The sequence below is a fragment of the Balearica regulorum genome, chromosome 3 (genome assembly GCF_011004875.1).
Source record: "Balearica regulorum gibbericeps isolate bBalReg1 chromosome 3, bBalReg1.pri, whole genome shotgun sequence".
NCBI lineage: Eukaryota > Metazoa > Chordata > Aves > Gruiformes > Gruidae > Balearica > Balearica regulorum.
The window spans coordinates 106,037,900-106,065,195 of record NC_046186.1 but is presented as its reverse complement, the minus strand read 5'-3'; the positions used below and the strand labels follow the sequence as shown (position 1 = coordinate 106,065,195).

General features: G+C 37.6%; 1 protein-coding gene across 4 annotated transcripts in view; it reads right to left on the bottom strand.

Moving 5' to 3' along the window:
* The window catches only part of DISP1 (dispatched RND transporter family member 1), a 91,096-nt gene that overhangs the window by 46,315 nt on the left and 17,485 nt on the right, over positions 1-27,296 (bottom strand). The window lies entirely within an intron of this gene.

Genomic DNA, 27,296 nt, shown 5'->3' with positions numbered 1-27,296 from the left:
GTGAGTCATCCGCTCCTGGACCTAAACTGAGCCTGAAAACAGAATGGCCGTGTTCATGAGGCATTACCCCCGAGGTGGAAACTCTCAAAACTGGCATTTAGGAGCCTCTGAAGAGACAGTGGAGTTAATTCATAACCTGTGTTACCCACCCAGAGACGGAAGAGAATATTGTAAAAGATAAAAACAAAAGCACCCAGCAATAAAAAAAACCCAACCCTGTACTTAGATCTGTGGGTTTATTTCTTTGAGACACAGGGTAAAGAAAAGGAAGCAAATGAAATATGAGGTATTAAATGTAAAAATTCACATCCTCTTACACTGGCATTCTTCTTTATGTTCTTTTTTCCCCCCCCCAGGGGGTGGATGAGACAAACCTTCATATAAATATATGTCATAATATAAGCAAAACTGAGACAATATCATCATATACCTATGGCTGCAGCCTTAAGTACTGAGCCTTCCATTTTCAGTCTGCTAGCTCCATGAGAATGAAACATTGATCAGTAGATGACGTGAAGTAAATTGGCTGTCCTTCTCCAGTTTCCACTCACCCAGACTTCTTCACAAAATCTTTCATAATTGATAACCTCAAGAAACGCTGAGAATTAAGCGAGTACAGAGGTTGAAAAATCTTTAAGCCTTGCAAAGCAGTCTTCTCCAGCACTAGCAATAGGAGAAACGTTAGACATGATTGCTGATCATGCTCTATTCGTCTTTTTGGATAAACAAAAGACTTCTGGCTTGTAATTGGGAAATTTAAGCTCTAAACACTATAGTCAATAAAACAGATACCAACACATTCTTTTAATATTCTGGAAGCTACAAATTTAAGGTCACATCATCTTAAATAACACTGGAAGTCACAGCACAGAAATAAATTTCCGGGGGCAAAGAGGGTCTTTCATTGTCCACAAGGCGCCTAGAACAATGTGCTCTCAGTCCCTAGTGTAATTAAAGATTCAGTTCAGTATGATAATGCAAACAAATAGAGCAGGCTTCTAAAGTATTTCCTTTATTGATTTTTTTAAAAAGCTCTCAAAGTATGATAGTGACATTTTCCAGTCTTTCTTTTTCCTCCAACTGAAAAACAAGACACTCTAGCAGTATTTCTCTAACTTTTTTCATTGAGATCCTGAGGTTTTAAACCAGGTCATGTGAAGGTTGAGTTTTATGAAATGTAAGACTGTCTTATCTACTTACAGAACAGAAATACTAACATTAATTTAATGATTTTTCAGTGAAGATCTAATAGAGATAAATCTTTTATTTTGGATGTTTCCAAATCACATGTACTCCGAATTGAAATGCATATCTGAGGCTCCATAGCAACTAAAGTCCCACATCACACAAAAATCTTGAAAAGCTACTAAGTTTAAAAAATTCCTCACCTTTGAAGCAGTTATTTACATTACTAAAATAAAAACCAAAGTTGTGTATTAAGCATGAAAAACCCAACACCACTCCACCCCTCAGATTTAATACTCTGCAAAAAGGCTTTAATATGGAAAGTTTGTAAGGTTGTTATTAGCACTCAGTTTTCAGTTACTAATATGAAGAAATCTTGTTTAAAGTACAAATAAATCTGGAAGCAGAATTGAAGATCTATACTTTTGATTTATCTACAACTCTCAGTATTTCGAAGGAATTTTTAATAGCTTGTCTTCAGTTGCAACAGTTTTATTCTCTACACAGAGCACTCCAGTAAGTTACATTAAAATGCAGCTGCATAAACATGTTTACACACAGTTACATTTTCTCATTCACATTCCTTTCTCACAGGTGTACCTTTTCCACTACGAACTAACTACACTTAAGTGTATCTTATGTAAGGGCACACATGTATAATGTCACTTGTAAAACAGTCCAGACTGACCAGAGGGAAAAACTAACAGAATGCTTTATCTGAATGTAAAATAAACAAGTGACATAAAAAGCAGTAATTCCATCACCTGTACGACACCAGTATTTAAATTACAACCACCATCCTGATGTTACAGCAAAAATGACTACTGCAGTATATTTTTTTTCCCAAATGACAGGAGAAATGCACTTTACCAGTGTTGTTACAGTAATTACCAGATTAACTTGTCTATAATCAAATAACAAAAAACTGCATTTCTCCCATCATTTGGAGGAATTCATACAGCAACAATCCAGAAAACACAACTACCACTATTTCTATTTCAGCTAGAGAAGCAACACAAAAGTCACTTTTTCAGATTAATATTCTTCGTTCAAACAGCAAAGTCTTGAAATATAAGGGATTCTTTCAAAACACTAAGGTATTAATTGTTTTTAAGATAGGAGCCACTAAAAACATAACATTAATATTTCTTGCAACTGCATAAGTATTGCCATATGTGTGCAATATAAACTTACATGCAAAATAAAGATTTATGTTGCAGATATCAAACTATTCATTTTATTCTTTTCATTCACTTTCACTGGTAAAGTAGAAGGTTCTTGCTATTTAACAGCAAATTAGGTTACAATTAGTTCCAAAACATTTCTACCTATTGCAAGCTCAACCTTCAACCTAGCATGCTGTTCCCTTAGCTTAATAGAAATAACAGGACAGAAAACCCCTACCACCTTCTTAATTATTCATTTTTCTAAAGGATTTTCAAAATTAATTGCCTAAACCTTCAAATAATGCATGAAAAGCTCCCCCTCCTGTTTTGTGCACAACCCACATCATATCTTCACCTTTCCTCATTAGCAAAATGAAATAAGCACTGAAGTTGATCTTTTTTTTCTTTAGGGGAAAAAAAAAAATATCTAAGTGTTATGAGTAAACAAGCATTGCTAGAGCCCATAGAGGAGCTTTTATTTGCTGTGAGCTTTACTGACACACTAACGAAGGCCTGACAGACAAGGCAAGAGAAAATGCTATTTGAGTGCAAACTCAATGTTTGCTCACTAGGCTGCTTGCCTGCCGGAGGGTTACCCAAACACAGCTCCTGCAATGGGAAGTCTATCTTTTCTAGCTGTCTCTTAGCAAACAGATGTGAGCCTGGGAATTCCTCATACATTCAGATAAATCAAGAACCAGACCCTTCAGAGCACCAGCCTCCCATAGCTTTAGAAGGAGATGCCAGATTTCTCTGGGACCCTCCGATTTCACCCTGTTTAGACTCAACTACAGTTACTGCCTATCCTACACAAGTCACATCATTTCCAAAGCTGCTCGCTAAAGTAAGTTTGAGACGTGTCTGGTTTACCTCCTACTTCAAGTCAAAAACCTTGAGACAAGCCTAAACTATGAGACATCTATGTAACATTCCCCTACATAATTTTTTAATGCTATCTCTATTCCCTTTACACTATGCCTAGGGACACTGAGGTGTATCCTCTCAAAAACCTGATTTGGTGTTTTCTGCAGTGCACACAGGCTCCCTGGAGCTGCACGGTTCTGAGCTATATTCTTGTCAGTACACAACTGCAACTGTATACCTTCCTGATCAATTTTCAAATCAAAAAATCCCTTGGAAAAGCACAGAGTATACAGAAATTGCATTACAGTTGTATTACAAACCCAGATATATGATTTCTCTGCATGAGGTCTATTTAACAACACAAATTTTTACATTGAAGATGTACAGTGTTAACCAGATGTCTAAGATTATGTATTTGAAGACTTTTCAAACCTGATGGTACCTCTTGAGATTTGCATTCAATAAGTACAGTTGGGTAGCTATTTATAGATCAAATTCAAGATCAAACTTCAATTACATTACTTCTACTACAGTGTCTGTGATGTATGTACCCAATTCAGTTAGACAATACTGCTTTTTCCAATTACTACAGGCTACCCATTTTATATGTACTATACATGCTCTGTTTCTAGGAAATTCACCAGAATAAGATTTGGTCCTCCACTGGTTACATGGATTGTAGTATCATATTAACTCTCTTCACGTAAGAATTAAGGAATCTGAAGAGGACCAGGTGCTGAAATGTATTTAGGAGTACAGTTTCTTTCCCTACCCAGGAACTGAGGATCATGAAGCACTCCAGGACACTGAAGCAGGAGGACTGATACCAATCTGCACAGGAAACCAGGGCATGGGAACTGAGAGAACACTAGTCGCTTTTGGTCATTACAGAGTACAACTGTGGAAAGACTTTTTTTTATATCCTGGCAAAGAAGAGTAACTGGGTGTATGCCAGCAGTACCACAGCTGTACAAAGTCAGCACCAGTAAACCACCACCGTATCAGACACAGAGACAGGCATACAGCAGTTGCTGAAGACTTCTGGCTGCCCTGCGGCGGCAGCAGGAGCAGCTGCACAGCCATTCCGTGGCTAAGAGAAAAGTTTGGTCCCTTTGCAGGACCCCCCCAGCCCTTCAGCTCACTTAATTGGGCCAGGTACCTGTTCCAGGGCATGGGCACTGCTAATTTTAATAAAGTTAAGAAATCAGTTTACTACCAAGCCACTGAACCTTTATAGCAGTATTCAGGTATTAAAACCAGAATATTCTTTTTACAATTTTAAATCTTATTTAACAGAACAGCCTTGTTTAGTCTACAGTATTTAATAGTCAGTCAGATACTATTTTAACATGAGCAATGCATGCATAAGATACTGACCTTCCCAGCAAGAACTCATGGCCCAATCAGCTATTGAAAGCAAAAAAGCAGCCACAGAAAGATTGCTCAATTTGTCAGAAGATATTCATCTTTGCATATACCCTTTCTAAACCAATTTATGTATAAGTTTACCAGCAAAAAGAAAAAATCTTTCCCAAAGAGTTTGCTTTAGAGAGAAAGATAAGAAAAAAAAATCTAACCTTGAAGAAAGCATCCCACTCAATTTTGGATGACTTGTTCTTCGTTCTTGCATGACATATCCACTATGTTTTTTTCCTCACAGTGAACAAAAAAGGTATCACGTGGATCTGGTCATAGTACTCAAAGCCAAATGCATACAAAGTTATTGCTAGGCATTAGAAAAGATTGTAATATCTGCCAGTGTTCTTCCCACCTTTCCAGTACAACCGAGTGGGAGATGTCAGCAGGAGCAGCAGTATTTGTGCATGGCAAGTGGAAACAGGTGACCTTGAGCTCCTTAGTTACCAGCACGTTATAAGCCAGGGGTGAGAGCAAGCTGCACCTTTCAGGGGAAGGAGGCAGGGAAAAACGGAGAGAAAGGAACCTGGAATACTCGGCTCAAGGTCTGAGGACAAGGAATTTCAAAGCTAGGTGATAATTTTAAAAGGCAAGTGTCTATGACATCAACATGCACTAAGACTCTCACCCACATACTTTCTCTTCATTGATTAGTTTTATCTCAGTAAGTTTTCTAAATTCAACTCACCATATACCTGCACAAGCTTGTCTGCTGGCGTAAGGATAGCAACCATAACAGTCAAGAATAACCAGTAGGAGCAGTGAAATGCGCTTCTTTCAGTGGCACTGATGATTTAGATGTACTTATGGAGAATAGATGCATATAATGCGTATATTATAATACATACTGTAAAAGCAATAGACTTTAGAGTCAATACTTGCTCTCAATAAAAACTTTAAAAAAATTTGCTTAAGAAAAAGCATGTAGTACACAGAATATAACTAAAGTAGAACTGCAAATCGAAGGGATAAGCATGACAATTTCTGGTTGTGCGTTTCATAGAAAACAAGTTATTGCTGAACTAGGTTTGAATTCTCACAAAATAACAAAGCAGAAACAAAAGGCTGTGTTTGAAATGCTTACGAATTAAAATTCCATTCCCCTACATACAGGGATTTCTTTCATTAGGACAAGATGGAAAACTCCTCGGTGATTAGCATTCTAATTCAATACTAAAACATAGTCGGGTACAATTGGTAAAGCCATTGAAGGCATTTTCCCAGGTTTCTTGCTTTCTTGTTGAATGACTGCACTTTTTCTTTCAGAGCCAAAAAAGTCAACAGTTCAACAGTGTCATTATCTTCTATGACTTTCTTCACAAGTGCTGCATTACTACCCTACTTGTGAGGCTACTGTAAACACTGAGCAGAAGCACCCATACTCTTCAAATTATCAGTCAGGGCATGATTGAAATGGTCAGGCTTCTTGTTCACTGTTATCTAAAGGATACCAGCCATCATGAGCTAGTTTGCAAAGCCCACAGGTAAACGCACGAGAGTGACAGCAAAGCTGTATTCTATTAAAACAGCATGGGTGAAACACAGATGTGCCTTCAGATGGAGGTAATTAAAAAAATTGTGCTGTGTATTACTGAATTCTATATAGTACTTAGCAAAAGCCTCATAGACTTCAAAAATAAAAGAACAGCCAGATCCTGTTAAACTTACTACACTCACCCCCTTACATTTAAAGATGGAAAGAAATCATTCCCTCAGGGAAGGGGGGCCCCACTCAGAATTTCTGGATTAAACCCATTACTATTAGCTGCAGAATGAAATTATTAGTGACAGGTTCACTGAATTACCTCTACAGAGGTCACTAGAGCTTCCTAGAAACCTAAAACTGCCATTGTAAATTTAGCTCACAAGTGAGTTTTTTTAAACCATCAAAATTAGAGGTAAACATAATAAAGAAGCTGTTTTAATACCCTAATTTAGTCATGCACTTAAGTACAATACATTGGCATTTTCTTCACTTCAAAGTTATAAACTGAGAAATACACAAGTGCTGGCATGCACCACTATTACATCAACATTTTATATCCACAGATGTGGATGAGAATTTCTATTGATTTTCAATATGCTCATTTCTCTTAAAACTATAAGAGAAATCAAGAATAATTTCTCTGGCAAGTGCACAAACCATAGCTTGATCAGTACATTTAAAATAAGATCAGTACATTTAAAGTGAGATTAAACAGAAGTTTAAAATAGGATTAAACAGAAGCTTTCACCAATTGTTATGAAATGAATCAATTTTGCAAGTATCAAGAACATGGAACAAAACAAGAAACCACACGCACAAAATCTTACTTTCATTCTGTATTTATTACTGCCATTTTAAAGTTTCGCTCAATTATTTACAAAGGACCTTAGAAATTGTTCAATCCACCACTTTATAGGCTACGCTTAGTTCTGTTTAAGCTTCCAAGACTGCTAATAAACTCTGTGTACTGTTCCATGTAAAATACACGTACAGTCCCCAAAGTACTGCCTGTTTCCCCCTCCCAGGTGAGACCTCTTCATTGGATTACAAAGTCCTGTCTCTTGTTTGCGCTCTCCCCTCGCTCTGGTCCTGTAAATTTTGCATTCCTAGTTGAACAAAGGATGCCCTTGATCCCAATCTAGTAAACGGCCAAGCAGTTTAGTAGGTAAATCTCCACTACTCAGTGAGAAACCTGAGCTTGAAATCCTTTGGATGGAGTTCAGCATAAAATCCACATCTTTTTCTTGGGGTTGTCATACAGCTGCCCAGCAGTTATATGGGAGCACTGCAAGGCATTCAGAGACACTTCTACATTGCTGTTGCAGGAGAACTTACGACACTGGAGCATCCGTAGCAAGAGCACCGGGCACAGTCTCTGCCCTACAACACATCAGTACACCTTGATGCTTGGACTGCAAGGGGTCTGGAGTGTTGCATTTGTTAATACCAAGCTCACCACTCCTCCCCACTGCAATTATGGTCTTCATCTCTCTTGTCCCTCCTAAGTTCTAATATACTTTGTCAGAAGACCTTCTAGAAGTAATGACACCATCCTAGCTAAAAGCCATTAAGAGACAGACTAAATTACCACAGATTTCACAGTCTAAATTCAGGTTTCTATAAAATACGGTTCCTTCTGAAATTTATTTTTTCTGCTTAATATTTTAAGGGATTTTGTTTTAACAACTAACACAACTCACGCAATAACTAGAGATACGCCAGTAACAGACAATGATGCAAAAGTCTGGAAAAGTACTTGATACTGAATCTCACAGTTGATTAATCATCTTTTGTGCAGGGTACACTTGCTTCTGAAAAAAGCAGGCAAACAATGTCTTCTCTGCTGTGCCAGTTTATCATTGTGGTATAGAGGAAGATCACATTGTTCAATTGCCTCCTGGCACTGAGTTTAGCTCTTCAGATGCCCCGGTTGAACAAATGAACTTACTGAAATAAGAATTTCTTTGAATTGTTCCACTTTGCAGAATTCACAGAGCACTCTCAGTAATATTCAGCCAAGAGGGGTCAAGTACTTAAACACTGAAGTGTTTTGTCATCCCACAAACAAAACTTCAAGATAACATATCTATTTAAGTAGGTAACCAAAATACTGAGAAATTTGTAAGAAAACTCAGGCATTGATGTCCTGGAATGGTCTCAATTATCTCCAAATACTCTTATTCTATATTTCACTAATACTAATGTATTTCACTACAGTTCCAAAGTTCTGTGGGTCTAGCTCCCCTTGCAGCAGCTGGCACTTAAATCTGAAGAGCAACTTCTGCTAGCCTTCAAGACACTAGGTGATCTGAAATTCAGCAAACTCTGTCAGGGGCTGCACTGAATTATCTACCATATGGAAACAATAAAAATCAAAGTTATATGAAGGGTAACGAAAAAATACTATTAAAACATGATGGTGATGGTAAAGTTTGACAACCTTCCAACAGAACTAACTGGAACCCTGCCTTTCCGATGACCCATAAAACTTAGAGCAAGCTGAGAGCGAGCGAGCTAAGAGCCCTGAGGGCATCAGATGAGGCTACCCAGCAGGGTGTCTCCTACCTGTGGAGATAAACACTCAGGAGATAAACTCTATTTCCTTCTACAAAGAAACACAGAAATTTGTTTTAACTTTTAAATTGGATAAAAAAAAAAATCAAATTTCAAACCACTAAAATTCTTTGCAAAAGTACAGTTCCCTTTCTCCAGCCAACTCTGTATGGTATCTTTCTGAAAGAAAAAGCATAGCACTGTTCAAAGTTAAGTTAAAGGATTACTTGGAGTTGTCTTGCATAAACACATGCCAAGTATCAACTTAAGTTACTATAATGGTCTTTATATAGGCTCATTTGAACATGAGTCAACAGTGTGCCCAGGCTGCCAGGAAGGCCAGCCATGTCCTGGGGTGCATCACGCACAGCATTGCTAGCCAGTCTAGGGAAGTGATTGTCCCACTCTACACTGCGCTGGTGCGGCCTCACCTCGAGTACTGCGTGCAGTTTTGGGCGCCATGGTACAAAAAGGACATAAAACTATTGGAGAGTGTCCAAAGGAGGGCAACAAAGATGGTGAAAGGTCTAGAGGGAAAGACGTATGAGGAGAGGCTGAAGTCCCTTGGTTTGTTCAGCCTAGGGAAGAGGAGACTGAGGGGAGACTTCATCACAGCCTACAGCTTCCTCATGAGGGGGAGCAAAGGGGCAGGCGCTGATCTTCTCCCTCTGGTGACCAGTGACAAGGGAACAGAATGAAGCTGCAACGGGGGAGGTTTAGGTTGGGTATCAGGAAAAAGTTTTCACAGAGAATGTGGTCGGGCACTGGAACAGGCTCCCCAGGGAAGTGGTCACAGCACTGAGCTTGACTGAGTTCAAGAAGCGTCTGGGTAACGCTCTCAGTCATATGCTCTGATTCGGCTGGTCTGTGTGGAGCCAGGAGTTGGACTCGATGATCCTTATGGGTCCCTTCCAACTCAGGATATTCTATGATTCTATGTAAGTCACATGGCAAATTTTGGCAGAAACAGACTTCAGTCTTTAGAACATACATGTTTAGGTATTTGAATACAGTGCCAAAAATCTCCCAAAGATAAGTGAAATACACCAGGAAAACTGGATTTAATATCTGAAGAGTTACTCAACCTGAAATGAATTTATCAAGATAAAGAATACATTTTTCTTGCTATTCTGAGGACAGACGAATCTTTCTGCTCAATATCAAACAGCTGTTGCAAACAACAGATGCTGAGAGTTCTCTAAGATTCTACAAAAAAAATCTTTTATAGAGCAAAATACTTTGCAACCTAAACACCGGGCTTTCTATAATGAAATCAATTTCTATGCCATGGTCTTAATTTCAGTCTACTTCATATATTCATTCAACCTACAGCTTCTAAGTCTTACATTCAAGAAGTTCTCATACCAGCAGTAGTCTACCATAAAAAGACTTGTTCACTTAACAGTGCTAGTCTTTGCTCAGTGAAATATTAGTTCCTGCGATCTGTCAAAGTAACTGAACAACAACTAGTCCAGTCTGACAGAAAAAGCAAAAAACATTTAACAAGAACTAAAAAGGTTACCTTTTCTTGTCTGTGAGACTGGGTAGTTTATTCTACATGTGACAGTTCTGCTTATTCCTTAATCCAAAAATGAAAATCGTAACCTTTCATCAATTAACTAAAAAGCTTTTCTTTTTTCTGCCTACAGTTTAAGCCAAATGTGTCTCAGCATTGGATTGCAAACTTTAATTTCCTTCTACCTCTGCTTTTGTTATGCCAGCACTTCTAAATATTTACCCTTCCCAGATTCCTCAAATGGAAGGAGCCAGGGTTCTTTTGTAGTGCAGATGATTTGCACAGACCCCAAGTACGGGAGAAATTCTCACGCTTTCATGGGAGGGAACTGGATTTAGGGGACACTTTGTTCATGACAGGGTAAAGTAATCTTTAATAAATTTAAACTGAAGGGTCTTTCTAACACAGAGAGATTATGTATACCTTCTCATGTACAATGATAAACATTAAAGTTATTAATAAACATTCCTTAGAGAACTGCAGATTAACATTTTTCATAAAGAGTAGATGTGATTAAATTGCATCTATATCTAGAAACATTTAGCACTAAGCCATTGAAAAATTATTTTACTGCATATGCCACTTCAATTTATCTTCCAAAAAATTAAACTGTCATTGTAGATAAGGATTCAGTAAAAGTAAAAGCTTAATCAAAAAAATCCAAGGAAAGACAAACAAAATGCAAACATTAAACAACATGAAAAAGGAAAGCAAGTGCCAGTTTTATGGCTAGTGAATGCTTTGGAGTCTCTGCAGGCTCAGCTTAGCCACGGCTATCGAAGGGGGAAGCCAGCTTGGTCTTTGCTTGCATCACATGCATTAAGCAAAGTGATCTACAAGAGAAACGTTCCTTATCCTATTTATTTATTAAATCAAACTCATAGTCTAACAAATTAAGCTACAGTAAATCTAAAGGAGATGTAAACGTAGAAGATACTATGGAGTAATCTGAGAAAAAAAAAAAAAGCATTTTTCCTTTTCTTCTTTTTGTAAGCACACACTGAGTTAAATTCTCCTATTTAACAGAAGTCTGTTGCCAGGACATTTATTCCTTCTGTTGCAACAGAACAGACAGAAGGCTAATTAAAACCTGCTAAAGCAGGTGATCATGCCATCTTAGCTGAAGCTGTGAATAAGAGTATCAATATATTACAGTATTCTTTATTGTAAAGTTGTAAAATTATGCATTTTAATTAGAAGGAAATCTTTCCAGAAAATCTTTTTAAGCACTGAGCATCTTTTTGTTATCAAAGCAAACATTTCATTGTGTGTATATTCCATCTGATAAAGTTGGATTTCCCTCCCTTATGGCTGCTGAAAACTTGGGGGATAAGAATCTAAATAAGATCACCATCCTCATATATTCCAGAATTCCTTAAGAACCTGTACAAGCATATGTAGTAATTGCCAGAGGAATATAATGAAACTTAAAATAAAACCAGTTCTCTGTACAACGGGGAGCTACAGTTCCTCAATATCCAACTCTGAACACTACATGGGCAAATCAGTAAAGAGGAAAGAAAGCAGAGGCTGCCAAAATCTGCTTTTCAGTCTAAGGCAGCAAAATAATGATGAACAAGTAATATTTTCCATAAAACCAGAAGAAAACCTTCAGATGTATGGTTGTTACTACCAAACCTAATTCGCACAGCTCTGCCAGTCTATCAATAACTGCCTCTCCTTATGCTCCAGGTACAGCACCATTTGTCTGTCTTTTACACTGACCTTTGCTTCTTTCTCATCTCCTATTTTTATAGTTCTCTCTCCTGTTCCTAAGTTTTCCTAGTTACAAAATCTTCTGAATCAGCAGAACCAGAAACTCAGAAGATTAATTTCTAGAAGTAGCACTCTAGATAGGAAAGGAGAAATCTCCGCATCTGTCCTGTAGGCAATCTTACTGGGTAGAATACCTACCTGCATAAACACTATTTATCATTGCAAGAAGTTTAGATGTGCAGGACAGTTTTAACATATAACCAAGAAGTTTCTGTGGGCACACAGGTTCCACAGACTCCATTAACCAGTTTCACCTTTTAATCATTGCAGTGACCTGCGCTGCATTTGCTCCTTCCACAACACTGAAGTGTCAGGCACCATAAAGCTCATTGATGAGGCATGTCTCAAGTTTTCCAATTTAGGCTAAGATTATTTCAAAGCTATTTATCCTCCTAAGGGAAACAATTGGAAGATGAAATCAGAAATTTTGTTCATGAGATTAGTGAGAAACTGGAATACTCAAAGTCATCATTAAAATTATTTTGTTTTTACAGACTGACTTCAAGAACATATTTCAGAAAACCTTTTCTAAATGATTCTTACTCAACTGGTAAATTACAATGCAGTTATATATCACCAATTTCAGATCAAGCCAGTCAACAACCTTAAACTGTCAAAAGACCACTGAACAAACACTAGCTATTTACCACAGCTCCTGTCTTTCTAAAAGAAAAACACTGAAAACTAGTGCTAGAACTTTAAACCCTTGAAAGCAGAACTTTAAAAATAACAGTGCATACTGGAAAATTTTAGATAATTATTTTTCTTAAAATTTTTATACTTATAAAAGCTGCCTTACAAGTCACAAGGAAAAAAAAAGAACAATTCTTTACCACTTAAAACTCATAGCTGAACAGTTAGAGGTCTGCCCTATATGCTTCCTGGAGGGATAAAAGCACATTACCCAACCCCATCTGCAGTGGGATCTGTGATCAGTCTGAGTACCAGAATTAAAAATGACTGACAACTGTGAAACACTTTAAATGCTGTACCTCCTCTGATTATCTAAACCCTGCAAGTATCATGAATCCTGTTTACAAAGCAGGTAAACCAAAGTGTGTTATAGGTTACTAACTATAATTTGGCAATACTTCTCACATACTTTAATGTGTTTCTAACAGTATTTAAGAAACTATTTATAAGATTGATCTTATATTCTTTTAACTAGAAGAAGTGAGAAGCAGAAAGGACAAGCTGTCAACAGCCATACTATACATACTAGATGTAACAGAGTGATATGTTTCCTATGGCCTGGTCCCGGGATATAAATACAACACATTAGTTAACTTGTATTTGTCTTCACTTGAAATCAGAAGTGAAGACATTATTATCTTTCAGTCTCTGAAAAACAATGAAAGAAAACTAGTAAGAAAAAAGTCAAATATGAATTCTAAATTTATCTAGTTCACGAGCAAGCTATACAAGGTGATTTTTCTTATAAAAACCATCTGAAAACAACCATGCTTCCTAATAGCATTACTGGATTTTGTGTTTTTTCAAAGCTGATAATGAAAATAATATTAACCAGCTATACTGAATATTATGACTTTTTAGGGTTATAATGTGACTTTGGTATTACTAGGCTTAACAGACACCGAACAATGGAAAATATTTCCAAAGATAAGTTTAATCACAATAATATTATCTACTTGTTTGATGCATCTAGTAACACAGCTGCTGGCTTCAAAACTAGTGATTATCAGAAAATTTTAAAAAGCTCAATAAAATCTAAACCTTTCATAATTCCCTAACTGCAGTAACCAAAGGTTAAATACTACTGAAGACCAGATCAAACTTTTTAAAACTCTTTGTTGCATCAAATTATGTACTTTCCCATTTATCTCATTTAAAAGGGTATACTTTAACAAAATCTGACTTAAAAGTAGAGACAGGGCAGCTAGCTAAACTGGAAAACTACAATAGTGTCAAAGTTACATGGATATGTGTCAAAGAAATATGTTGGTAACACTGAATAGCAAGGTAAGCATGCCTACTTTAAGTTGAAAAGCAGTTTTAAAAAAAAAACAGTCAAGTTTAATTTGCATAGTAAGGAACAGTCTTTAAATGGAAAATGTTTATATATATAATATACATATACAGAACCATTAACTATAAGTAACATCCAGACACCAGGCCACAGATACAAGCCTCTCAAAACAGTTAATGTCTGATATTCTCAGGAATCTTGCCCTCTCGAACACAGACTGTATGATGTCAACTCTGGAGAGCAGAGGCAAAATGGAACGGGAGTTGAAAAGGCACCCAGAAAGAGGTAGTCCAGTTCTAGGCAGGATGATGCCACTCAAAGGTGCTGCATAAGGAGAAATGCAATTTGAAATAGCTCTGTGTTACTCTTCACAATAAGATCTGAGCAAGACCGAAAATAATTCTCAAAGGGAAACTTAAAAAAAATAAATGTCAAGCTAGATAGAAAAAGAGAATGTGTTCACAAGAAAAAGATGCAAATGCTTATTGCACTTTTCTTCCATCCATCACCACAAAACATGACACTTTATGTCCAGATTTCCTACAGTCTAAATTTTAATCAATGTTTTTAACTGTCACTAACAGCTAGAAGAGATGTCACTTTCTGGTCCTGGTTACCGTGAACACAAATGAGCTGTCAACTGTAACAGAAGCCTTCCTAATACAGAAGAATTAAAATCATGAACTTCCCAGAGCCTGCACAAAGCAACCCTTTCCTTCCTTATCCAGCCAATGGTGCAACTCATGAGAAACAGCTGACTGCATGCAGAATTGAAGTCTCTGCTGGAAACCAGGCTCATGCATTACATTTGATGTACTTCAGGCAAGTGAAAAAACTTCATTATAACATTCCAAACAGGTTTCCAGGAACAGCAGCACACTGAATTAGGGGCTAAAGGAAGAGGAGTTGTCAGTTGTAACTGCATCAGAAAGAAAAACAGGAACACATTTCCTGGGGTTTTTTAAATTACACTTCAAGAGCTATTGTTACTAATAGCTGCTCCAAGCTGTAAAAGCTGCAACCTCGGAGGGCAAAAGTCAAAGAAACCCTACTGATTTTCCCCGGATTACTCAAAGAATTAATAAGATCATTTGGGAGCCAGCCTTGAAGTTATCAGAAATCTCTCGTCACATGCCCACAATACACTTTTGCAGCATTTCTGTTTACAACTCTTTAATGAACTGCAGCACTGAAGCGGAAATTCTCTTGCCTGCTAGCAGGTCATGCTGGAATGCAATTTGGGTATCTACGTATTTTGTGTTTCCAACACCAAAGTTAGAAAAAAATGAATCAGATAAGTCTTTAGCAGTTTTTCAGTACACTATTCTAAAATGTCTTTATAAAAGTGCATTCACCACAGGAAATAAAGATCAAAACTTGTATACCAATGTTATTGATAATATAAGCAAATTGTCTTAATTATTCAGGATATAATCAAACAGAACATGTTTTAAAGTGCCATAGAAAGTGTTCCTTTAAAAAATATTTTTAAAAGCAATAAAGTCTCAGGCAGATAGAAAAAAATCCAAACAATGAGAGTTACATAGCTGAGCACTGCAGTTTTGACACATGAAAAATCCTAAATATCATGGAAACTGAATGGAGGCTATGCTGCAAACAGACTCTTATCAAGGAAGGAATCAGAGGGTTTTAACTACAGGCATGTTTTCACTACACTATGTTTAGGCACTTAGTGGCAGTGGCTGGGCTAAAACCCTCTATTTGCGCAGCTCATATTCTGAGCACCTCGTTCCATGAGGCTCCCCACATTACTACCTATACAGAACAAAATAAGACACCATGTTGGATATCACCTTTTAGCACCCAAAATGTGGCTTGCCAGCCAGAAACTCAGACACCTGCTGTGAATTTGTGATGGGAGGTCAGAAGACAAACCAGAACTGGTACGCCAACTCACCAGCTACAGGACAGGCTCTCAATAAGGCCACAAGAGTAAGTCGGAACTGGGTAGAGATTCAAATCAAACGAATAAAAACTCAAATACACACGGCTAAGCAGGACTTCAAGCTGCCCTTAATGGGAATGGTTCAGTCAAGCACTGCTGGAAGTGTTGTGCATTTGAAAGTAAATCCTTTTGGACAAAAGGTCCTGAAAAGAAAGTTACAGGACTTGAAGAGCATGAATTGGCCTAGGAACCAGAGTAACATCACAGGAGAGCAGAGAGACTGAACATCATCATCACGTTGGAGCCCAAAGATTGGCCAGGATATGGAGTAGGAATAATAACAATTAAAAAGAAAACTTCCCTCCTTTAAAACAAAAAACAAAAGGAGGCAAAAATCCCCAAAGCAGCCTGGCACAGGTAAGAAGTTGACTTACCTTTGTTATCAATTTGAGATAAATCATAATATTTGTGGAAGGATTTTGCTGGCTCAATCAACTGGAGACTATTAAGATTATCAGGCATTGTCAGCTTGGAATAATGTTTTGCAGTATTTGACTTGCCTTCCTTCATCCCAGGCAATCCAAAATTGATTCCAAGCAAGCAGAAAAATTTAGGGTCTTCAGCCATTTATGGCTGTTTTACTTGAAAAGTAAAAGGTATCAGAAGAACAAATCCAGCACATCAAGAGATAGAGGCAGCACAGAGATAAATGCAAACACACATACTCTTAGTGTCCAAAATGGAAGGTCTGAATATGGAGTGAGGTTGTGTCTCAACTGCTGTACATGGAAGTTCACTGTCCTAAGAAGGCTTAACATGGCAAACATATTGACCATTTTAATGTGCAAACTTGTGTGTGTTTTTTGCACACTAGAAATAGCCTTAAAACACTGTCTGAGACATTCTAAGTCATAAATGTTATTGTATGATGTGCAGTTTTAAGAAACCCCATGACACTGTTGTAGTCTGCTCTAGGCACTGCTGATTCACTGTTTGTGTGCATGTGTTGAAAAGACTGCTGTCACGTGCAACATTCTGCATCCAAGTTCAGCATCTTGTTTGTGTTAGCATGAGCTTTTGCCCACTCTTGACTGGTTATACTTTTTGCATAGGAAAAGCATAACATGAATTTTAGAAATTCCTCTGTCAGGGCAGATTCTCCTTCCCCTCATACAAGCCATTGTAGTTGTGGGGAAGAAAAGAGAAACAAAACTTTTAATAAACTCTCAGAACAGAGAAACATGGATACATATAACTGATAAGTCAAATTACCAGTTATCTACACATTTTGTCCCAAAAAATGTAAGAAGAAATGGTATCTGTTGTTTCCCCTGTACTGCTACACCACACAGCTAGGAGAGCTGCGTGTCCTGCCTTGGAACTGACACTCTGATGTCAGTCCACTCCTAACAGCAGCTCTTGGCTCCATTCTTCTATTTGTAACACATTCTCTCAGTAACATGAACCGAATTTGCCATCTGAACAGGCCGACAATAGCAGTTTGCCTCCCTGCAGAACATTGCTGCCTTCAGCTACCTTCGACTTTTGACAACTGTTCAGTACAGACATTCTTATATCTGGATATTGCTTTAGGAGTTTGAGCAAAGTGTCAGCTGGGTCACCTAACTAATGGGCTGGTGATATCAATGGCAGTAGGGATGAAGCAGACATCCCCACTGCCAGAGCAGTTTGTTATATGTTGTGTAGGTTATGAAAGAAAGCCACTGTCTTGGAGAAGTCACCTAAAGTGATAAGATGCAAGGATAATTTCAATTACCTGGAAGTGACAGTCACATTAATTTCCTCATCTGTCAGTCTTGATGAGCAGACAAAAAGTTCTTTGACTATGAAAATGCCTGATGTCTGCCCCGGAGCTACTGGGACTGGCATCACAGAAATGTGAGATAAAATGGACATTTTCCTTTCCTGAAAGCCTTATAGTTGGTAGCATCTGGGAGACATCCATGAACTTTCTTACAGAGTTTTTGTAGACTTGAATTGTTTTTGAGCAGCGACTACCTGGAGCCCTAGAAATGGCACAGCTTTTCTCTGAATGGAGGAGACTGTAGGCTTGTAGGCATTGTCTTCACATACTTCGTTGACCATTCACCCAAACCAGTCATATCTATAGTGTTTCAACAGCAGAGTCCCATATCCTTTCACTATCTTTAAGCCAACCATAGAGCTACAAGTAACTTCACTCTCCTGTTAGCCAGAGTGTGCTATTACTACTAGCTCAATATCTTTATAAGTTCTTAAAATTTTCCTGCAAACCCCTCTATCAAACAGGTAACACTATTTTTTTCCTTTTGCGCTGCTTTGCCAGTAACCCTCTACTTTAGTTTGTCTAACAATTAAAAATCTAACTACTACTTTTCCTGGATGATGACTTCTTGTCAGAACTATGTTTAACTTGGGACTTCTACACCAAAATGCATTTTTTACGTAACAAGATTAGAAGCCATATCCCTCTTCTCCCTAAAAAGTAACTGGTATGGATTTATTATTTCATCTACAGTATCTTCAAGCAAAAATTTTCAAGTCTCTTCTATAACAAAAGTGAAAGATGACAGCATCTACCCTCTGTCTTTAACTTCAGACATCACAAACAAAACTGTTATCAACAAGTACCTATTTAAATATTTATAATTCTGAGTATTAAAAAGAAGGAAATTTTTAAATGGCTTTAACAAGAAAGCAAGGATTGAGAAATTATGAGATACCAAAACATGAAGTATACTATACGTGGAATGGTTCAGAAAATAACAATAGAGCTTAGAGATTAGGAGTGAGAAATTAAGCTTTCTAAAGTGTTAGTTGATAGCCAGCTTCAGGCAGCATCTGCTTAAAAAAAACATATCAGACAACTTTTTCACTGCTTACGTAAATTGAATGGATGGCTTAATTTCAGAACTGACGGTCTCAGACTCAAGAATTTCTAGGCATACAGGAGCCTCTTTCCATTGCAGTTAACCATCGACAAGGTTTGTTGTGACTTTTTTTTTTTAAACAGAAATTTCATTTCTCCACAGTAAAAAGCTTTTACTCAGTCAAAGCCTCTGGAGTGATGGGAAGGGAGCAGACTTGCCTTCAAGAATGGCCTGAAGTTATGTCAGCGTACCTTGAAGATTACCACTAGGTCAGAAGACTCCCAAGCATATTCCAATCAAGGCCTCTACTATGCATTTTGTGCTGGGTGCAGAAAGCTACATGAATTAGCAGTCAGTGGAACTGTAAGCATCATGCTGATCTTGCCTACTATATGAAAATAAAGTACTTAGTACCCAAAATGTAATCAAATCTGTATAATTTAAATAATCAAAAAGTAAATATTTGTGTGCAAGCTGATGGCAGATTTCTAATACTCTTAAAACCTGATTTATGTCTGGAATATGATCTCATGTTTGTATGTTCTTTACTTGAGGTGGAAAATTAGCTAGTACTTGCACTACTTGTGCCCATTTGCCAAGATGACATCTCTGCAAAGGATATTTAAGAAAGAACAAAATTCCTCATTATCAGTATCAGAATATCACCATTTAACACTTTCCAAATTATTTTTTCTATGAAATCCAATTTTTCTTAAAGTTTGGAAGAGAGTTAAAAAGCAATAGTTGTACCTGGATTGAAAATAAACAGTCTGAACCCATTAGCCTCACAAGGGCAGGAAGGAATGTCAGTGTAAGTTTCTAAGTGGAGCTCTGCTTGGAATTTCAACAAGGTAATTAAGTATAGACCACTTCAAAGTGGGACATGTCTATACTGATCACTGGAACACACAGTATTGCAGAAGGGGAAAGTCAGTACTTCAAACAGTATTTGAATAAAATATCTTTTTTAAAAATAATCTGTACAAGAAACATAACAGGCTGACAGTATTTCAGCAGGTCTGCTTTTCATTTTTTTAACATTATTTATGCCTATATACAAATATTTCTTTGGAAGCGGTAAAACTTAGCTGCTGGTTCAAAATATCTTAACATAATTAGAATGGTTTTAAACATTATTTATGCCATGGTTCCTAATCTTTCTGTGCAGAGTGCAGGGTACTGCAAATCCAGTTTGTCTTCTCTCTAGCTGACCTTAGGTAGTACGGCACCTGAACTAGTCCTGGTTGAATTCAAAAGAGGGTGTCCGATATAGTATTCTGTGTGGAGAGACTTCTGTTGATATACGATGTGTGCCAACATCTCAGCTTTTCTTCAGTCTAGTTTCCTACTTTCAAACTCCAAGCTTTTGCAGACAATCAAGAGAAAACACCGTTCTGTGCCATCCATATATAACATTGATTATTCCTAATAAACTCTTCCATCATGTTCACTGACTCCCTCAAAGATTTCCAAGTCAACTCCAATTCCGACACAGATAAATTTTCTTTGAAAGTACATTTTTGTGGACTGAGATGCATGGGGCTCAATGAATCAAAACTTTGCCTGAGATTATATCAGACAATTGCAAATAGCTTCTAGGTGCACTCTCAGAAATGGAGTACAAGCCAAAAGCCCTGGCTCTTTCTCTGGAGATCTAGGCAGAAGGCAGGATGGAATACACAGAAAGGAAAATAATATACCCGTCTCTTACAACAAAAACTAATTTTGATAGATGACCAAATAGGTCATTCAAATTACCACAAGAAGATCCAGGGTGGGTTTGTTTGTTTTTAAAATACAAATATATACACTCTTTTTGAGTCATATTTTTTTCAATGAGCTTCAGAAAAAAACATGCCATGATCTTCATATTTGCAAACTGAGAACATATGCTAGTATTATGCATACCACAATAAAAAGAGAATGCCGCCTGTTCAGCTAAACATCTCTTCCTGCACATGTAACACAGATGGAAGCAGCTGTCGCCACTAAATATCTCAGAGCTGAAATGCATTTGAGAAACTCTGCTCCCTTCCCCAGGCACAACATGCTCTTATGGACTGCAGCAAAGCTGGATGGGGTAGAAAGCAAATACAAGTAGTGAGGTGGTTTGGCATTCCCCTGCCGCCCCATAACAAGCTATGAAAAGATACTTATACAGCTTTGAGAAATTAAAAGACTAATACAAACATCACTTTCTCTTGTAATTGTTAGGCTAAGCATCATCATTGTAAGTGCATGCTCATTTTACAGCGGAAAATGAGCAAAAACTAGGCTTCTTGCACTAAACCATCAAAACATGCCATTTGCCCATCAGGTTACAATAAGAGTAGACAAAAAAAAAAAAAGAGTAGTGTCTGCAACACTGGCTTAGACTGAAACAACAAGGAGGTGGAAGGATGAGGTAATGGAAAGAGGGAAAGCAGTTTATCACTCCACTCACTCTCCCCTCATAGAGGACTTTGAGCACTCAGGAACAGCCGAGGACTATGTTCCTACTCATGACCTTTCTTTGAAAAAGTGCAGTACAAAGTCTCAAAAAGTAACAGAGGAGTCGGGGTGGAGACAGCAGTCTGGCATTCCAGCACTCCCACTCCCAGTTTAAAACTTCAGGGCAGAAAGATTGCTGTTTCACAGTTTGCTGATTTGCTCTACTTTCCATGAACCAAGAATGCTTAAGAAATTTTAGTTTAATCTCTGCTTAATGTCTCAGCTTATTCACATTAAAATTTTCTTTCTGGAATCCTTAGTGTCATCAATGGCAGTAGCTGACCATTGAAAGTGAATGCTCAATAACAAAAAGAAAACTAGAGTCTCCTTGCTCCAGAAGAGAAGTCCTTTTTCTTGAGGATTTGAGAGACAGGTTAGTTTGATTTGCATGTTTTTAGACAGGTATGCACCTACAGTAAGAGAAATTACATGTAAATTAATGTACAGAAAGTACAGAAATTACACACTTCTCTCCAGCATTTATCAAGTTACAAGAAATCATTAGCAATGGTACTGAAGCATACTTATTAGTGGATTACTGCTTTCTGTAGCTCATGAAGACACTTCTCTTGTAGAAACTAGCTACAATATTATACACTGCTTTATATACAACTGTAGGTATTTACAATCTGTGACAAATATAGGAATGATTGTGCTGAATTCATCCCCAAGATAATGTATTTCTCAGTCTTTAAAAACAAGAAAATATCGTACTTCAGAAAAAAAGTATGACTGCCACAAGATGGACAACGTCTAGTGAAAACGTTCCCCGTAGTTATCTGAGCTGTAAGTTCATAACTATTAAAGGGTTTTTTATTGTGTGAGTAAAGTTTCACATGTGGAGTCCATAATACATTAAGGTAAGTTTCAGATACGGCACAGGTCCCATTTCTACAACATTAATTCTACAACCATATAGCCAGATTTTCTGATCTCCAAACAAATTACACTTCTTATAAACCATCTCATACTTCCAATAACTGCAATTTTTGCATTACTATGAAGTAAGTTTGTAGAAGTGGTTAGTGTTGGATAATGTTTTCCCTATCATAGTACTGCTTTGCAATTAAATGATCAAAATTGGCATGGTATATACAAAGAACACACAGTAGTATATCAACACAGATGCATACAGTCAGGCTCTTTGGGCAACCTGTTCCAGTGTTTGATCATCCTAATTTCTTTTCGTCAAATGAAAAAGGGTTTAACTGTAGATTTCAAATTAATGTTCCTACCTTCACCTCCAGACTTCACTCCATCACTTATCCAAGCAATGGAGCAAACAGAAGGAAGAAAAAAACCCAACTCAACAAATCCATGAATCACATGGAAATTATTTTGCTTCCAAGGACATGATCAATGTTTAAGTTAGGCATTGATACAATCTTAAAGATGCACCTTCCTCTATGGCAGGATCTCATCCTCCACAGCTTCTACTCAACTTCCATCCCACCCACCAAGGACATTCATTAAGTTTTCAGCTCTGCAGTAGGATGCACTTATGTTTGCACTATATTTTAACTCATTTAATTGTTCTGCTTTGTAACAGAGTCATTACCTGATCACATATGACAATCATTAAAACAAAAATGATTAAAATAATGAAAAAAATCAGTAAAGAGAATCCTCATTTACTTAACTGCCTTTTAAATCTAATTCATTCAACTTCTCTGCTTTCAGTTCTTTAGAGATACTAATGGCTTGTTTGATCAGCTTATTTAGAGAGTCAGTTACTGTACTGGCAAAATGCACCTTTAACACAACAGTCATCTGAGACCTTTTCATCATTGCTCTCAGTGATTCCTCAGGTCCTTCTCTCAAAGGAAAGTTCTTGTCAGCGTTGCAGCATCTAAGCCCCTGCTTTTATTCTTCACCACCACGAAACTGATTCCAAATCACAGAATTTCCATCTAACCTCCATCCTAACTCTCCCTAGTAAAACACTCTTGCCATTCTGACTATAATACTTTCCTAGATGGCAAAGGGAAAACCCCCATCTGTATCAACAGACAGTGAAGTTACAGAAATTATTTACTTTGCAAAGAAAAGGAACGCACTACACTAAAAACTATATGGAGAATAACTGCACAGACAAGTTAACTAGAATTGAGAATTTCTGTCCTCATTGTCTCAAAAAGTTAAGTAGTCTGATACAATTCATGAGACTTGTATGTTATATTCCCACCTTACATTGTTTCCTCCTCAGCTGCCTGCATCTTGTTTGCATACAGCACCTTCATTTTCTTCCCCACAACTCATGTCCTATGAGGAAGATGCAGCTGGATGAAGCCACCAAGCATTTGGCATGTGGGAATCACAAAGCAGGAGAAAGAGCAAAGCCTTATTACAGCTAGATGTTGTTGCTCTGCCTGGAGCTCCACACTCAGGAGTCTCATTAGAAAGAATATTGTTCCCACTTGCAGCCTAACAGTGGAGAGAAATACAACAGAAGTTGTCCACTCATGACAATCATAGAATCATACAATCTTTAAGGTTGGAAAAGACCTCTAAGATCATCAAGTCCAACCAACAAGAGAACATTCAACAAAAATCTACATTTGGCATCTTGGTATCTTTGTAATCAGCCTTTAGAATTCATTGCCACATAAAGCTAAATGTGGAACACAGCAAGATTTAGTGCACTACAAGTTTTTATGGTTGATAGAAACATTTAGCTGCTCATACTATTACCAGAAAGACTATTGGAAGAGACATAAAAATCTGATGTTTAAAGTATTAAGCTTTTCATGTCTCTGGCTCAAACCCTAACAAAGAACTTCACCCTCTCTAAGGGTGAAGATTCCAGCCCCATCCCTGCCCCAGCAGCCCTGATGCTCTTCAGCCCCTGAACTGAGCTGCTTCTATTTGCAAAGGTCACAGAAAACTATTCTTTCCCCAATCCCCTCATACTAGGTTATATTTCTCCCTAGCTGGCAAGCTGAGCTGACTCAAAGGTGGACCTGATGCATGCCAGAGCTGGTCCAGAGACAAGGCTATTGCCCTGGCTTAGCAGCAGTGTACAACTTCACCCCCAGAACAGGAAGTGTTTAACTGCTTGCCGAAACATTTGTCTTAATGTCGTTTTCAAAGACAGTATTTTAAAAGTGTGAGTCTCTCTTCCTTTATGCTAAAAGGAGCTTGGATGACTAGCACCGACTAGGTCCTTAACTATTTAAACAGCAAAACCTAGCCGTGATGAGCCATCTCCTAAACTATTAGGCAAGACTGCCCCAGCAGAGGGGTCTCCCAACTACCTACCACAACACCTTCTGCAGTCCCTGAAGTTTCTGGCCAGTAGCTGACACCAGAGACAACACAGTAAGCAGCCAGATTACAAGTCAAGTTCAACACAGCCATTTCTATACTCCTTAAATGCCTCTCTCTACCGAGGACAGATTTTATTTTCTGTTGCTACTTCTCTCCAGACATCCCATATACTTTCTTCATTCTTTCTAACTTGCTTCTTCTCCAGCTTTTTAATGGTGCACTCTTCCTTCCTACTTCCTCTGTTCCTCTATACTTGCAAGAGCATCATTCCTCCTATACATACCCAGCATTCTGACAGGCCTTGTTCAAATAAGGACTTAACTGCTTTCATCCTGCTCACTGTTAATGGTCCCTCTTCTGCCACCTCTATCTTGTCTCTGTTTTAATATTCTGGTAGAGTCAAGTAGTGAATAAATTGATACAGCAAAGGGGTAGTGGACAGCTCTCCCCTTATTAATAAGAGGTTTTTCATGCCCTAGGGTAGATCTGATGTTTCTTTTCATGTTAGTACCAGCATCAAGCTAATGTTTACTTTTAGTATCAGGCTTATGGTGCTACCAAAGAGTAATAAGGTATCTTCAGTTTAACCACAGGAGTTGGTAAAAATCTCTCTATTATGATCCTTTGGTCAGATAACTATTACATGGCCTAGCAAAGACAACTTAGATGCGACTATGGTATTGGATTTCTAACCTGTAGCTAAAGATACCAAAGTAAACATGCATTTGCATCTGTTCCATTATTTCTATATGCAGAACACGTGGGTCTAAGTACACAATGTTTTCAGCACCACACACATGAGAAATGGGCCATTCCTTTAATTCAGGCTCAGAATTGCATCTATTCCCTATAAGCTTTAACAGGCAGGACAATTCAGCTAGAACATCCCAATAGTGAAACCACAAAAGAAACATCCCAGAGACAGAATATGGGAGAAAAGGAAAGGCATACTGCCTTTCAGATCCTTCCTAGAAGGGCAGCAACTTTGCATTATTTCACATTTGTAAAAAGCTTTAATTCAGGCATTCAAATACAGTTTCCATGACATGCACTGAACATACTCTCCTAAATAGACAGAGGACCACTTTACCTCTTTTGGTAAAACTTCTGTTGTAAGATGCTATATTTCTGTTCAAAACTTAGTAGAGGAAGTTACGGAATCCTTCGAAAGCCAGTAAAAAAAGTATATATGGTATATGGAGATACTGTAAATAGAAATAATAGAACAGACATGCAACAACATATTAGTTGCAAAAGATACAGCAATAATTTAAGTTCAGCTTGGCTATATACATTCTACATAAGAACATTATTCCTAAAAGGTGAATACATAAAATCAAGTATAAACATCACTTGCAAAATCAGGATGAAACTCTCAGAAGCTACTGAGATTTTCAGCCACTCTCGCATCACTGCTTCTTGCTTATGACAGATGGATTTCTATAGGAACACTATTTTCATCAGTTACAGCTAAATCACTTCACTAAGGTTACACTGTGCAGATGGATCCATCAAAATCCACACCTGTTCAGACAGACAATTCAGTAATTCCATCCCAGCAGTACTTTTTTTGATCGAAGTACTAGTTTGCTCTAGCTCAAATCACGATCAATTTCTAATAGCCTAAATGAAGTAATCTGGTCTTTTTCTAATTGCCATTTAACCCTAAATAACCTACAAGAAAAAAAAACCAACAACAAAACATCAAAACCTAAGATAAGATAACTCTGGTACATACCACTATTGATACTCTGTGTACCCAGACTAAGCAGCAAGCACAAGAATCCGGTCTGGACATGACGAAGCCCTAGATATCCAGTCCCTGGCTCCTCAACTGACCCCTGATCACCCAGAACATTTCAACAACTTCAGTGGGTTTTCCATGAGACATTATTGTGACTACAGCATGATACAGAATAAGAAATCCTCATCCTACAGCACTAACAGTGTCCAGCTTCTCCCATGAACGTACAGCTACAGATTAATGTTTTATTAATCTTTGTCAAAAAAAGAAGTCCACATGCTAATTGTCAGATTTTACTGCCACCTTCTCCCATGAAAACTCAAATATTTTCCCAAAAAATATTTTTAAAATTAGATCTTGTAAGCAACATATAAGTTCTTTCCCTTAGAAGTAGTATCCCATTTTGTGCAAGTTTAAGATACTAAAAACTCATCTAAAAAGCACAGATAAAGTATCAACTAACCAAGGAATAAGTACTAAAGCTCAAAATTGTATCTCTTCTCAAGTAACTGAAACAGCTCTAACAAAGCAGCAAACTGTAGCACAGCATGAATATTGTCACTATCTCCTTTTAGCAGATAATTTCTTTTCACCAGTGCAAATTTTACCCTACCTACCTTCTCCCCTCACAAAGTTTTCCCATTTTGTAACACTCTGGAAACCCAACATCTTGCTTTGAAACTGCTTTGAAAAACTGGCCTATGGCCAACTTGCAACTGATACTACAGTTTAAATACCTTCCCAGCAAAATTGCACAAACTTCAAAATACTCCGGGATCAGTCATTAAAATGTTTTTGTTTCAGTTACAACACTAATGAAAACCAAATGTCTAAATTTGTTTTAGCTCGCTTAATGGTCTAGGGACTTTGCTTAAGAGAAAGGTCTGAACCAACCTTCATTTACCCAACTGAATAGATTAGTCAGTACAACATTGTACAGAGATATGGGTAATACTTTAAAAAGATTTAATTATAAGAGGGTTCCAGCCACAGATTTAATTAAGGAGGCCCAATTAGTTGCCTCAATTTGATTGTTCTTCTCTAAAGTCTTCAATTACAGCGCACCCAGA